Below are 14,873 nucleotides of genomic sequence, written 5' to 3'. Positions count from 1 at the left end.
CCTGTTGGATGTCTAGGAAAACCGCTGAGCAATATTTTTTCTTTTCGAGTGATTGGCTGATCGTATGAGTTAAGCGGTGGATTTGCTCTACTGTAGAATGATGTTTTCGGAAGCCGAATTGGTGATCTGGGAGTGTTTTCAAGTTCTCTAGGATTGGAAGGAGTCGGTTCGTGAGCATCTTCTCGAATAGTTTGGACAGGGTAGGTAAAAGACTGATTGGGCGATAGGAGCAGGTTTCGTGTATCGGTTTACCGGGTTTAGGGATGAGGGTAATCAATGAGATTTTCCAAGCCTTAGGATAGTGTTCCAGGCGAAGGATAGCATTAAAAATCGATGTGATGAGTGCTATCCCTTTTGTGGGAAGTTCCTTGATTGCTCTATTGCCTATTAGGTCGTGTCCTGCTGCTTTCTTGGGGTTAAGGCGACTGATTGTTTCTATAGTCTCAGCAGAGGAGAAGGGTTCGATAGGAGGGGACATTTGGAAGGGGGTGTGTAGGTATTCAGTAACGTCCGCGGCGGCTTGGGGGGAATGGGGTTTGAATACTTTTGACAAGTGTTTTGCAAACAGGTCGGCTTTTTCTATAGGGCTTCGCGCCCATCCACCTTGCGGACGGCGGATAGGTGGGATTATTTGTGGGGGGCGTGTGAGTTTCCTGGAGGCCTTCCATAGTGAGTAGTTGGCGTCGGCTGTGGGCGATAAGCTGGCGAGGTATTTATGGAAGCAGTCGTTTTTATAGTTTGTTAAGGTTCTGGATAGCTTTCTAGTTGCGTTGTTAAGTTTGCGTTTGTCCTCCGGTGTTCTGTGGGTCTGCCATACTCTTCTTAGTCTACGTTTTTCTGCTATTTTTTTTAGTATGTGTTGTGGATATTCTTGTTTGCTGTTAGTTGGCTTTGTCGGTGTGGAGAGGCGGATTGCGTTTGTTATGCTCGTGTTTAAGTATTCCGTGGCTGCTTCGATATCTTCCTTTGTTTTTAGTGGGGTGAAGGCTGAGGTTGAGTGTGTAAAGACTTCTCTGAAGAGCTGCCAGTTGGTGTGTTGGTTGTGAATGGAGCCATTAGGTGTACTCCTTCGAGTAAGATGATTGCCAGATGTCGATGCGTCTCCGCAGTACATGTTCAGCTAGCCCGAGGGCCCGTTATAAATCTAAACAGAAATAAACTAAACATAGCACCCAGCCTCGAGCTTACCTCCGACCATACGCCCATAATAATTACATACAGAAACAAACCAATACTTTACAGCAGCACAGAGAAGCTATGCAATGAAACCATCAAATGGCAAAGAAATAATAGAGAGCAAAATCAGCTGCAACATCCCACTGAAAACACCCGAACACATCGATCAAGCAGTAACAACGCTCACAGAAACTATCCAAGAAGTGGTGTTGGTTTCTTATTTTTCCAATCTCTTTTACTTAACAATATACTTTCAATAATCTATAATTGAAGCATCGAAAAACATTAATGTTTTAGTATTACACTATTACCATACATTATATCATTCTTATTTTTACACACATTTATATTTTTCTAAATATTCGTTTTCTGTACATCAAAAGCTGTTGAGATTTATCTCGGAATAGAGAGTAAAAATGCGTGGATGAATGTAATAAGATAACAAGATAACAACAATAACAGAGATAAAAAAAGGGCAGAAAATAGCGTGCAATTAAAAATTTTGGCGGGTTTAAAGAAAAAAATGTGTCTTATAAAAAGAAAAAATAAACATTAAGGTGCTATAACAATTATTTAAATAAACTGTTTGATGAACTTTTTTAGTTCATCGAGAAGGAGAATATATAATAATTTTAATCCTTTTTTGGTTTTTCGTTTCAGTCAAGAATTACGAGGTGGATCTTTCACGCCGATTGAAAACTGCAGCTCATGAAATAGGATTAGAAATCTGTTATAATTTTTCTTTTTACTTAAAAAAAGATTTGTTTGTGTTCGTTAAATATATATAAAATCATATCTCAAAGTTCAACAAATTCGTTTCTTTCTTACCCTTCTAAAAAAAATCACAAAAAGACGCTGTTTTAGAACATTCTAATTCAGGGCATTCCCTTAATACATCTGCAGAATCTACGAAAGAAGCAAAAATATTTAGTTAATTCCGACAGATTTCAAAATATATTAATTCATAGGAAACCATGAAAAATTTTGCATTTGATATTTGATATTTATAGTGTACGTTTTGAAAAATAAATAATCTACATACATGTTATGTTTTCTAGAATTAAGCATTAGATTCAACCAGAATCAAACATACGATAAACATTTATTATTCAAGTTATACCACACCAGAATAATTTACTTATAATTCTCAAAGAGAATTTATTGTAAAATTCTTCCAAATAAAAAAAAAAGAAAAATGTTATCTTTTCGATACATATTCATACAATCTAACATGACATGATGACAAATTTTAAACAAAATTTTCTATTTCGTCGTGTATACTATTATCTTCATTGTATATAATTTTCACAAATAGCTTGATATGATAACTTCATTGCAATAAACAGAAATGATAGAAATAAAAAATAAATGAAAATAAAAAATATAGATGAAAAATAGAATTTAAATTATTACTATTTAAAATACAGCTGAAATAATTTTTCTGCAGAGATGGCAATGTTTTCCTACCTGTATCGAAGTGTAAGAAATTATGCAAATATGATATTTCAATCTTTGACACTAACAGTGAAATGTATTTTATAACTAGAAATGAAGACAGAAACTATAAGTAGTATTATTGTCATTATAAGCATCGTAATTGATATTATATGTATACGTGTGTATACTTACATACGTATATATGTATATGTCGGAGGTGAAAGGAAAGCCGAAGCCTTTCCTTGGAAATTTTGGGAACATCCTCTAGTACTTTAGCCTAGATTTTATTATAGCTGTAATTGTTTAAAATTTGTGATAGCGAGATTGGGTTCGAGGTGACAATTGGTCGCCGAACGTAGCCGCGGTCACGAGATAAACGTTTTGCCTAAGGGAGGTCTGGAGTGGTTGTATGGGTTTTCCGAGAAGTGTGATTGTGGCGGCATGCGGCCTCTAGAGCGGACCTAGCCACGTGTGAGGTTACCTGGAAGGTGCCGAGACAATGGGACATACATTGTATCAATAACCAAACTCCAGGCAGAAACTGCCTAGAAACGGCGTTCGGAACTTTTCGATGCTTCTAACGAGTGCGTATCGAATTGCAGACGAGGCTGGCATTCGTGCGATTGCCTTGGAGAGCGACACATCGAGCATTTTCGTCAATCGTATTTTGCGCCTAAGATTATTTTTTACGCTTAGTAAAGAGTTATCTCGTTGGCCGTGGATTCGTTTGAACCCAACAAAAACATTGTTAATAGTGTACATTAAATTCATTATTCGTAAATCATATTATTCATTAACTTCATTGTTCATCAAATTTATTATTCATTAGACTTAATTATTTGTTAAGCTTAGTGATAGTCTTGTATATACGTGTACATATAATCTCGGCTTTGTGAAACGATGGCTAGTCCACGCGAAGAGTTGTCACGCGCCCAAAATTCCGATCTTAACCCGACATATATATATATAAAGAATATATAAAGAATAAGTTGATTAAAATTTTGAACACAAATAGAAATTTAATGTTAATTATTCTCATTTTTAACCTTTAACGCTCCGACTTTTAATTGTGAATATCGACCGACAACTCCAACTTATTCTCATTATACTTCGACTTGCAAGGTTTTAACACTTTACCGACCGATAGCCGAATAATCGCTTTTTTGTCGTCGACACTTACCGACTGATAGACTATTAATCGGCTATTACTATAATTAAAAGCTTTTACTTATAATTCTCCATGAGAATTGGTTGTAAAATTCTTCCAACTAAAAAAAAAGAAGAGAAAACGTTTTTAAGTACCAGATTTTAAAAAAGGTACCGCACCGCACCGCACATAGGTGGTGCTTGAGAGGCACACTTGGAGCGTTAAATGTTAAGAGGAGATATAAATTTGTAAATTTATCAAATTTAAAAATATTATTCAGAAATACTTGAAAAACTTTGACATTTTTTAGGAAAAAACATGTTTTGCAACAACAAAAAGTTATCAATGTACAATGGAAGCTTCCCACACTAGAAAGGAAAAGAGGAACAAAAGTAGATTTGGAGAATTCACGTACGAAAATAAGACTAATTAACGTGAAAACCAATATTAAGTGGTTAGAAGATTCGTAAACGTCAAATAGATGTATAACATTACAAAACATCAGTGATGAGAATTTATAAAATCATTCTACTTTTATATCAAAAACAATACATTAAATGTAATGTAAATTAAATAAGACAAGGAAACGTTAAAACTACATATAAGAACCAAAAAACATATAACGAAACAATTGGAAGAACAAATGAAATTACAAGAGCTCGATTCAGACGCATACAGGATAGTAAGAAATATTCCAAAAAATAAAAATGTAAATTATTATACCTACTAAGCAAAGATATTAAAAGGTTTCAGGTGACAATAAAAGAATTACACCCAAAACTTTTTTCTTATTTGGTAGACTTTTTACAATCAATTCTCATTGAGAATTATAAGTAATTTAAACACCCAAAACTTGACATAAAATATATCAAAACAGATCTATTGGAAAGGAGACACACGCTACACAACGTAATTTACTTAAGCGAAAGTGTCGCTTTAACATCATTGTCAATGTTTCTCTCTGAACGTGAATAAGACGGTATGTGATATGTTCATAAAAGTATAAACGCCAAGAGCTAATAATAATATTCCACAGTGTGTGAACGACATGGACGCACGAAAAATTATTGTAATAAATTACCGACTCGTGTCAAATGTTCAGGTATGTGTCTCTCGATTAATTGCTCATATGTAAAAAAATAAAAAAGGTAATCTGTGCAAATTGCAGAAACAATCATCCGGCAAGCTACAAATGTTGGATTGTAAGGAAGGAGCTGCAAAAAGATTATTTCTTCCAATTATCACCAGCCATTTATTATCCATTTATATTATTATTCGGTTTATAGCCAAATGGTTAACAATGTTTAAACATACAAGAACCAAATATCGACTGCATTAACGAGTAACAAATTTTAAGCAGAAATGATAAAAGAAAGCAATAATCAAAAATTTAAAGAAACAACGGAAAAGACCTGAATACGATATAATAACAGCAAAAATATTAAAAGAAATTCCGGACAAAGGAGTAAGATTTTTATTTTCAGGCTAGGGAATTTTCCACAGATATGGAAACGTGCACAGATAGTGTTAGAAAAAGCAAATAAGAATGTAATACCACCATCCGCTTATAACCAGTAACTTTCCTTCCAATTATATCTATATTGTATTCTGGCTTTTCTTTGAATCTGTTAATCGTATGTTGTGTCGTGTCTTACCTTGTTATGTAGTATTTAACCAGGATCATTTTTTCCACCATCGTTTAAGAACGGATGGCTTTAAGCCGAACGTAAATGTCGAATCATACGAGTATCAGAGACACCACCAGCAGCGTCAGGCTTTTAACCTTTCTTATAATTTCCCACACAGGAATTTTACAAAAACTCTTCCAACCATTCCATAACCAGCTATCGACGAGACAAGCCAACTTTCTTTTTCCAGAAATTCTCTGCAAGCCATGGATAGGATAGAAACAAGAAGAATCGTGTATTATTGGATTGGCAACTAAGTGATTGCGGATTTTGCCATTAAGTGGTAATGACAAGATCCGCAATCATTTAGTTGCCAACCTAATATATTATAGTTTGAATGTATATGTTGATATTAAAACTATTCGATTCTTCGATCCATACTATGGAATCCAACATCCAAAATAGTAGAGAAGACAATTGACAAAAGATGAATGGATGAAATAATAGCTAAATCCCTTTTTTTTGTACGTGGAGAAATGCTCATGGACGCTTTGTTGCGGCTGCAGCAGCATAGCAGTGTCGGACTCTTACCGACTAAAATGGAATGCCACGGAACCTCTTGCAAATTACGGCTGGTGCACTCTCCTAAAAGTTTCCTAACTGATTAATTTGGCGCTAGCGGACGCCATTGCCGCTAGCGCCACCTCCCTGAAAGTCTTGACCCATAGCGGGCGGGGCGGAGCGGTCCAGGGCCACCAGACCACCATCTCCCTCGGCCGCATTAAAAAACAATTTTTTTTCTTTTCTTTTGTTTTTTATTTTCTTTCTTTTTTGTTTTTTTATGTTTTTCTTTCTTTTTGTCCTTTCGTTTAGTTGTTAGTGATTGTCAGTGTTTTTTATTTTTTCTTTTTTTTTCGTGGAGAACGTTCTCATAGACAACCTTTTACCTCTCCATCGTGCCGACCGGGGGACACAGGGCGGCGGCAGAAGGTAGTGTGTCGGCCGGACTCTTACCGACTAAGATCTTCACAGTCAAAATGGTAGAAACATGGTCGGAAGTGTGAGTGGTCGTCGGCCCTGGGGTGCTTACCAAGCAACTCTACCAAGCACTCGCGGAAAGTACCAACACAACGCATATGGGAGATGTCGTATATTAGCTTTTGAGAGAGATTTTGGGTTTTCCATCCTTTGGAAATATATCCAGGGCGAGGATTCGAATTCACGATGCGTCGTCTTCAGTCCCGGGCCATAACGAGTGTAGCTTTTTTTTTTATAATGTTTATTGACCAGTAGATGAATGTGTTAGATAGATGATACATTTACACTGTACATGTGAATGTGTGCGTAAGCGTCAGAGGACGTCGAGGGCTCAGTTGAGACAAAAGACGATTGGTAGCTGTTAGAAGAATCTATTAGAATAGTCTGTTGACAACAATCGTGCGTGTAAGAAGGTTATCGAGGTCTTCAGAGTGTAATATATGTCGGAGATGAAAGGACATCGAAGCCTCTCCTTTGGAACATCGGGATAATCCCCTAACACCGTAATCTAGATTCTATCATAGGCGTAATTAAACAATTGTCGTCTTTCGATCCGATTATATTTGTTCGAGATTTGTGATAATGAGCTTGGGCTCGAGGCGACAGCCAGTCGCCGAACGTGGCTGCGGCTCGAGGGCGGCTAGCATCTTTTTCTAACTACCGATATGGAGATTGACCAATTAGCAGTAACGTCAATTTCCCTTCCTTTCCGAACGAAGGCTATCCCCGATGAATCGCATGATCTCGTGTCCTTAGACACACCCCATCGTAGTTTTTCCTCTGTGGCATCGTTGGGACGGAAAGTCATTCTTTCTTGCGATCTCATCGACGAAAAGAGTAACACCTTACGACCAGTGAATATTACGCGTCCGACTTAGTTTTTGTGAGCACGTTCATCTATCATCCGGTCGACCGCGGATTCGTTATTGAACCTAGGATCATTGTCATTAGTTTCTCGAGTATCTAATTACCACGGTTACTTGTCCAATTCTATAATAATCGTATTTGCACTAGTCAATGTCTTCTCTATTGCATAACGACAATGTATAATCCGAACGAAGTTTCGTTTCACGCCCCGAACTCTAATTCTATTGTAAACCCGACATATATATGTATAGCTGTTGTGAATAAAGTAAATCATTTACTTTTCCGATTCCTCTCTATACCTTAACAGAATGTTACATTGGCATGCTGTTCACCATAAACAATGAATTTTGGTTGTGGGACTGTTTAGGCAAAAATACCGATACATGACGGTACGACATAGGCATACAATATTTTGTATGTCGGAATTACATTTTTTTAGCTTTACAATATAGAAATTGGATTTAAGTCGCTATAGAGCGGTGCGTATATACGATGTAGTTTTTTCTTTGTATCTCTGTCCTGAAAACCTGGTCGCAAAAACAGGACAGTTCGTTAGTCTATTCGGTTTTGGAGGTGCTGTGGGATTTTGGAAAGGGGTCGGTGAGGGTGGTCGGGGCGGGGAAGGGAGGGGTGTCCTGTAGAATTATTTGCAATATTTACAAAGTTTACAATATTCACACTATTTTATACGGAGGGAGATTTGAGCGTTGCCGTTTTGTGGCTCTTTCTCTTGTTATTCTCTTTTTTACTATGGTTTCGGTATCCACCAATTTTTTTATGTTTTTTCTGTGATTGTCTTCTGTGTCTTTTTGGGGAAGGGCCATGTTGTATCTCCACCTAGTGTCTACGGTTTGTCCATTTAAGTTCTTCTCGTAGAGTATTGTTTTAATCCCTATCTTTCTTTTTATATGGTATATTATTGGGATATTATTTTGGTCTTGGAGATAGTTTCTTTCGTCTAGGTATAAAAACGCTTCGGGCGGGGGGGGGGGGCCTAACCTGTTGTCAGTGTATTTTTGTAATACGAATCGTTTGGAAATAAGCAACCGAAGATTAAATTATTTTGTTTTATCTTTGCAGCTTGCGCGAAGTGGCTCCTTGTTAGTTTTGAGATGCTTTTCTTTCTATTTATTTATTTACATTTTACAATTTGTCCAGTAGGACATTTGGTAAAATATTATAGCTTAGTGGTATAATAATATAACATGTGGATGGCTACCCCCAGTGGGATACCATCTTCGAATTTGATTGATTTATTTCTTTAGTGTGGTGTGTGTTTGTTCGTTAGGTTATGTACTTGTTTTAAGATGTGGCAGTCGATGCGGTGGTTGTTGGCTAAGTCGTAGATTCTTTTATTTTTGACGTATTTTTTGAATCTGCTGTGTTCGAATCTGTAAGTACTCAGGCAAGCCCTGATGCATTTTCCTTCGAATATGCGAATTTTTTCCATTAGGGAAGCTGATACGTTGTACCAGATTAGGCAGCTATAGGTTATGATCCGTCTGATTAGTGCTTGGTAGCACAGGATTTTTACTTTGCTGTTGAGACGCTTGGTGTAGAATAATCTTTTCGTTTTCTAGAATGCTTTGCTGGCTTTGGAGAGTTGAATTTCGAGGTGCTGCTTGCAGTTTAATTTGTCGTCTATATTTACGCCTAGATATTTTACGCAATTTTTGTGTGGTATGAGCTCCCCTTCGTTTGCTTTTCCTCTTAATTGGAATTTTTTACAGTGTTCTCTTTCTATTGGGCCTTTTTCACTTGACGTGGATCTAAACAGTATGGTTTCGCATTTGGTAGCATTAATTTTTAGTTTCCATGTATAGTAGTAATCGTTAATTTTGTCAAAAAGTTCTTGAAGTTCTGTTCTTATTGTTTAGGTGTAAAAGTGTTGTTCGTGATAATTGTTGCGCTGGCTGTAGATGTCGCTGATGGGGTAACTGCTGTTTTTCTTCTAATTGCGTTGAATTGATTTTCTGGGATTACGTTATTTATTGCGCAGAAGGAGGCTAGGGGGTTGTTTATGACTATTTCCAATACTTTGCTTATGTTGGGGAGGAGGCTTATAAGTCGTAGGTTTGCAGGCGATGAACCGTCTTTATTTTTTTGTAATGGCTATTAATTTGGCCTTTTTCCATTTTCCGGGGAAATACGTGTTATTTAGCGCATTGTTGAAGAGTACCGTGTAGTACCATTTTATTTCGTTAGGTAAGCGTTTGAGCAAAATGTTTGGCATGCCATCGAAGCCGTAGGATTTTTTCTTGTTTAGTTTGGAGAATATTATATTTAGTTGGCTGTAATTTGTAAAGTAGTTTATTTCTGGTTCTGGTTGTTTGGGGTTGTCCGAGGTGTTTTCGTTTGAGAATGTGCAAACTGTTTTATTTTGCGCTATGCCTTGTTCTATTTTATTTTTGAGTTTGTTTGTTTCGGCGATGATAATGCTGTTCAGTCGTTCTCGACCCATGTGGTCGTTTCGTGTGTGTGTTTTGGAAAAGTGGGTGCCGATAATGTTTAGTTTTTCCGTTGTTTTTTAACGAGCGTAGCTGGCTATCCGGCCAAAAGCTAAATACCTAATCCTAGGCCAACAATTTAGATTCAGGAAGAATCAGAATACAGTAAAGTAAATACACAGAATGACCAGCGACGTAATTAGATCAACGGAAGGTGGAAAATACTGCACCGCGTTGCTTCTCAATGTGGAAAAAGCCTCCGCTAAAGATTGAATGATTTTATGTATTATGTGATAAAATGAAGGATTTTAAGGAAGTTATAAACAATTCTGCTGAATAGCACATATAGAATTATTTTCTCCCACATTACGAATAGGTATTTGTATGTTAAAATTAGAAGTGTATGTGTCCTCTCTGAAAGAAATTAACGGTTCCACAAGAAAATGTCCTCGAACCCATTTTCTATTTTGTTTGTTGCTAACAACGCTAAAAACGGAAACTTATTCCTTCGCTACGTTCACATCTGAAAATAAGCTAGAAAAATTTGCCGAATGTGGGCAAATTGTAAAGTACAAATTAAATAATAAAAAAAAAAAAAGAAAAAGAACATCTGAAAATATCCCATCCAAACATGGAAACATTAAAATAGCAAGAAGAACCTAAAACGCACGTATATAATACAGAACGCTAAGCGAGAGATAACAAAATCCAATTAAAATTCGATCGTTTGCATCTGACCTAAATCTTGAGGTTAAAATCTTCTGTTATAAATTATTAATTAGACCTATTTATAACTTATGCTAATCCCATACGTTATAAAATCTCTGCCAGTGCGATGGAAAACGCATGGCTAGGCATCTTGAAAATAAGCGCATTAGTAGAGGCAGGAATTCTTTTAGAACGGCCATCTCTTACTACAAGAATTATAATAGCAGCAAAAATATATTATTCAGCGCTTCATAATAAACTTAATAATAATGATTTAATTAAGGGAATTATATAACTTTACCCCTTATATTTTGAGAGGGCTATGAAAAATATACATCTCCTTCAAGAGGCTAATTAGAATACTTCCCAATATACATTGCCAGATTAAGAATCAAATCCTTTCCAATCAGCCAGAAAGTCGACGGGGCAGCCAGCTACGCTCGTTAAGGCCCAGAACTGAAGACGACGCGTCCCGAGTTCGAATCCTCGGCATGGAAGGACAGAAAAAAAGGGGAACGAAAAACCAAAATTTCTCTTAGAATATACAAACAGGCAAGCGGCCAGCCCCTCCCTTGCGTGTCTTCTGGGTGTACTTTCTAGGAATATTTGGTTAAAGATGCTACTTGGTGTTCTTCAGCACACAGGGGCGGTGTCCTCCGACGATCAGCTCGCGCTGGTACCACTGTCCCGTTCGTGGAGGTTTTAGCCGGTAAGAATCCGGCACTACCTTCCGCCCGCGACCGCAGGGTGGTAAGGTGTCTATGAAGATTTCCTCCACGTAAAAAAAAAAAAAATTTTTTTTGTAGTACGGAAGGAGACATGCTTAACACTCCCATAGACAAGGATGGAACACATATATAAATGGTTAGGTGAGATTATTTTCATAAAAAATGAATTTTTGATCAATATCCAAACGTGTTATATTGTATATCAATTGTATAAATAACAAGAAAGGATTAATATATCCTTTTAAACTTTGCATGCTGCACAAAAATACAGAACACATTTATTCGCAATATATTCTAATAGAGTTTCATTCGTTTGAAAAGACACAAAAGAGTTTGTCGACATTTCTTAAACATAATCGAAATTGATTGCAATATACTTGCGTCTACAGTTTGCTACTGGAACAGACGATTGTCAGAGATGTACTTACATACGTTTAAGGCGGATCGTATTGTTGTGCCTTGGAGTGACAGCGTTGTTTTGCTTCGCTAGGTCTAAAGGTAAACAAATTCCGAACAAAACATTATCGTCGTTCTTTCTAATCGTCATCCGGAGTTACATCTGAAATTTTTATAATACCATCGTTCGATACGAATAGACGAACGTCCTTTCTAGGACGATCATTATAACGAATCATTATAACAGGTCATACAGTGGAATAGCAAGCGTAGAGTTGAACGGTAGCATTGAAGGTGCGACGATTACAACTGGCATACACTATCTTTGTACTTGTATTTAAAGTGATTTTAATATACACTGACTGTTACAATTTTATCACTCCTCTCTTTAATAAACCAACCAACACGTAGAATGTACCACATCAGCTCGTAATTTTTGGAATAAGATACGAGATGTTCCACATAATCCATATATTCCTTGTCTTTGTTTTCAAACTGAACAGTATCTAGAAGTTATCTGCAAATCCGGATATATTCCATCTAAAGCATTTATCTTCTGAGATTCCTTAGATTTATAGATTAGCATTAGAAATATTTACCGATCATGCGTATTACTGTATGTTGAGGTTATTCGGTGTGTAAACAGAGAAAACACGTGGATAAATTGTAAGGTAGAAAATATATTTAAATAGAAGTGTAATAAGTTTTTTTTTTTTTTTATTTGTTGAAATTACAATCAATTCTCGCGTTGAGAATTTTCAGTAATTTTTCTGGCGTGGCGCAGTGACATAGCTGTTTATTTACAATAAGTTAATACTTATTATAGATAGGTACAATTTATAAGTATTATAAGTAAGTGCATATGCTTAATTTGGATAATTAAATGAATCTAACGTTTAGGTCTAGCGGGTAGTGCCTCTTCAGCCTGCGAATCTGGTCCGTCGTATCGAGTAGTCCAGTGATTAGGGGGTTTCGGTGTTCGTTGATTCTTTTGCTGTATCTGTTGCTATATTTTGCTATTTCCTCTTTGACGGTGGGTATCTTGAGGTCGCGGTGTATTGTTTCATTGGTTACATACCAAGGTGCGTCAATTAGGGATCTTAGCGTTTTCGATTGAAAGCGTTGGAGTATTTCGATGTTGGAGTTACTTGCTGTTCCCCATAGTTGGGTTCCGTAGGTCCAGACAGGTTTTATTACGGTCTTGTAGAGGGTAATTTTATTCTGTAAATTTAGTTTGGAGCGTCGGCCCGTGAGCCAATAGAGTTTTTTTAGTTTGTCCTTTAGTTGCTTCCTTTTATCTGAGATGTGTGTCTTCCACGTTAGTCTCCTGTCCAGGGTCATGCCCAGGTATCGGACTGTGTCCCTGCTAGGAACTGTTGCATTGTTGATGGTGACCTGGGGGCAGGTTTGTTTTCGGAGCGTGAAGGTTACATGCGAGGATTTCTTTTCGTTGACTTTGAAGCCCCATTTGTGAAACCACTTTTCCATGGAGTCGAGACTTCGCTGGAGAGTGGATGAGGCTATTACCGGGTCTGCGTGGGTAGCTAATAGCGCTGTGTCGTCTGCAAATGTCGCTATTGTTATATCGTTTGATATAGGTAGGTCGGCAGTGTAGATGGAGTACAGTAGGGGTCCGAGGACACTACCTTGGGGTATGCCGGCTTCTATTGGGAATGTTGCGAAAGTGGCGTCTAGGCATTTAACCATGAATTGTCTATTGGTTAGGTAAGATTTTAGGATGGAGTAGTAGGGGTGGGGTAGGATCTTTTTAAGTTTGTATAGTAGTCCTTCATGCCATACTTTCCGCTGGGGTGTTGAGTATGGTAGAATTTGTGACCATTTATTTTCAGGTAGCTCTTGTCGGTGAAGTGGGTTTCCGATACGAGCATTACGTCGATTTGCTGGTGTTTTAAGAAGAGTTCTAGTTCAAGTTTGTGTTGCGCTAGACCGTTGGCGTTCCAGAGTGCTATGCGCCTTGGCTTTATTTTGAGTCGGGGCGTGCTAATTTTTCCACGATGAGTGTTAGTAGCGATAGCAAGTAATTTATTTGCTCCGATTGTTTCTCTATTAGCTTTTCAAGCCTTGAGGAGTTGTCTGTGTTAGGTGGGTTGGGGACACTGTTTTGGGGAAGGTTCCTTTGGCTGTTCGGGTTATTTTGGATGCCTTGTACTGCTTGGGCATAGGAGGTTGAGGTGGAGATGAATTTGGTAGGACTGGGTGTTTGGTTGGTTGAGGGGGTTGGGGTAGTCGTGAATTTCGGCGGGCTGGGTGTTTGGTTGGATACCTCTTTTGCTCTGAGCTTAGGGTACCTGTTCGTGTATAGTATTTTATATGCTGGGCAGCCTTTGTAGTTGGCAGGGTGGTCCCCTTGGCAGTGGATGCATTTCGCTGGGGTTTCCGGTGATTTGGCGCACTGGTCAGTGGAGTGAGTGCCTGCGCATTTAACGCAACGGAAAGTATGGTTGCAGTATTTCTGCGTATGACCGTACCTTTGGCACCTTTTGCACTGCACTATTTCTTTTTTCACGAGCGGTGGTTCGATCTTTACTATCGCGTTCATTAGGCGACTGATGTTGTAGATTTCCTTATTGTTCGGTTTTTGTTTAATGTCTAGGAAGAATAAGGATAACGGGTCTTTCGAGACTCTATGCCTTATATTACTTACGTTGATGACTTCGTGGCCGAGTTTTGAGAGTTCGTATTTTAGTTCGTCTATGTCTGCTGAGTGGTGTATGTTTCGTAGGACCACCCGGAAAGGCCTTTCCTGTTTGAGTTGGTAGGTGTGGAAGTTGGCGTTCAGGGTCCTGAGTGTCTTGGTGAGTTTTCTGTAAGCTTCTGGGTTCGTCGGTAGTATTTTAACTTTATTGTTGCTTATCTTAAGGTTATATTCCTCCTTGCTGATATCTCTCTCTAGGGACTTGATCATTGTCTGTATGTCGATGACGTCATCCACAAATATTGGTGGGGGAGGGGGGATTCTCTGTGAGTGTTGGTTTTTTGGTGGTTCTACGATTTCCACGGCGTCGTTTGAGGATTCCAATACGGCGAACCTGTTGTATGTGTTTATTTGCGTTGCTGTTTCTATTTTTCTTTTCTTTGTAGTGTTAGCGTCGTTAGTGCGGAGAGTTCTGCTACACTTCTGCCACGGGGGGGGGGGGGGGTAGCGCGGGGTAGCTGCGAGTCTGCTCCGGAGAGCCTGGTCGCGGTTGCTGGGCCATCATCGAGCTAGTTAATTCGGAATGAACAACTAGTCGTGAGGCTGTGAGGCTAGTATTCGAGTTGGGGTTAGGTGCGTGAGATT

General features: G+C 38.1%; 1 protein-coding gene and 1 pseudogene across 2 annotated transcripts in view; one reads left to right on the top strand and one right to left on the bottom strand.

The window, feature by feature from the left end:
- The window catches only part of LOC126875445 (golgin subfamily A member 6-like protein 6), a 224,919-nt gene that overhangs the window by 46,296 nt on the left and 163,750 nt on the right, over positions 1-14,873 (bottom strand). The window contains exon 1 of one of the 2 annotated variants that reach the window (XM_050638364.1): positions 11,129-11,140. The exons of the other annotated variant lie outside the window; for it this stretch is intronic. The gene's annotated coding sequence lies outside the window, so the exon portion shown is untranslated. Of the gene's footprint in view, positions 1-11,128; positions 11,141-14,873 lie in introns of those variants that run through there. 2 annotated transcript variants of the gene reach the window in all.
- Positions 11,249-11,348, top strand: LOC126875648 (U6atac minor spliceosomal RNA; annotated as a pseudogene).

This window comes from Bombus huntii, chromosome 18 (assembly GCF_024542735.1).
Source record: "Bombus huntii isolate Logan2020A chromosome 18, iyBomHunt1.1, whole genome shotgun sequence".
Lineage (NCBI taxonomy): Eukaryota > Metazoa > Arthropoda > Insecta > Hymenoptera > Apidae > Bombus > Bombus huntii.
This window is presented reverse-complemented; position numbering and strand designations above follow the sequence as displayed.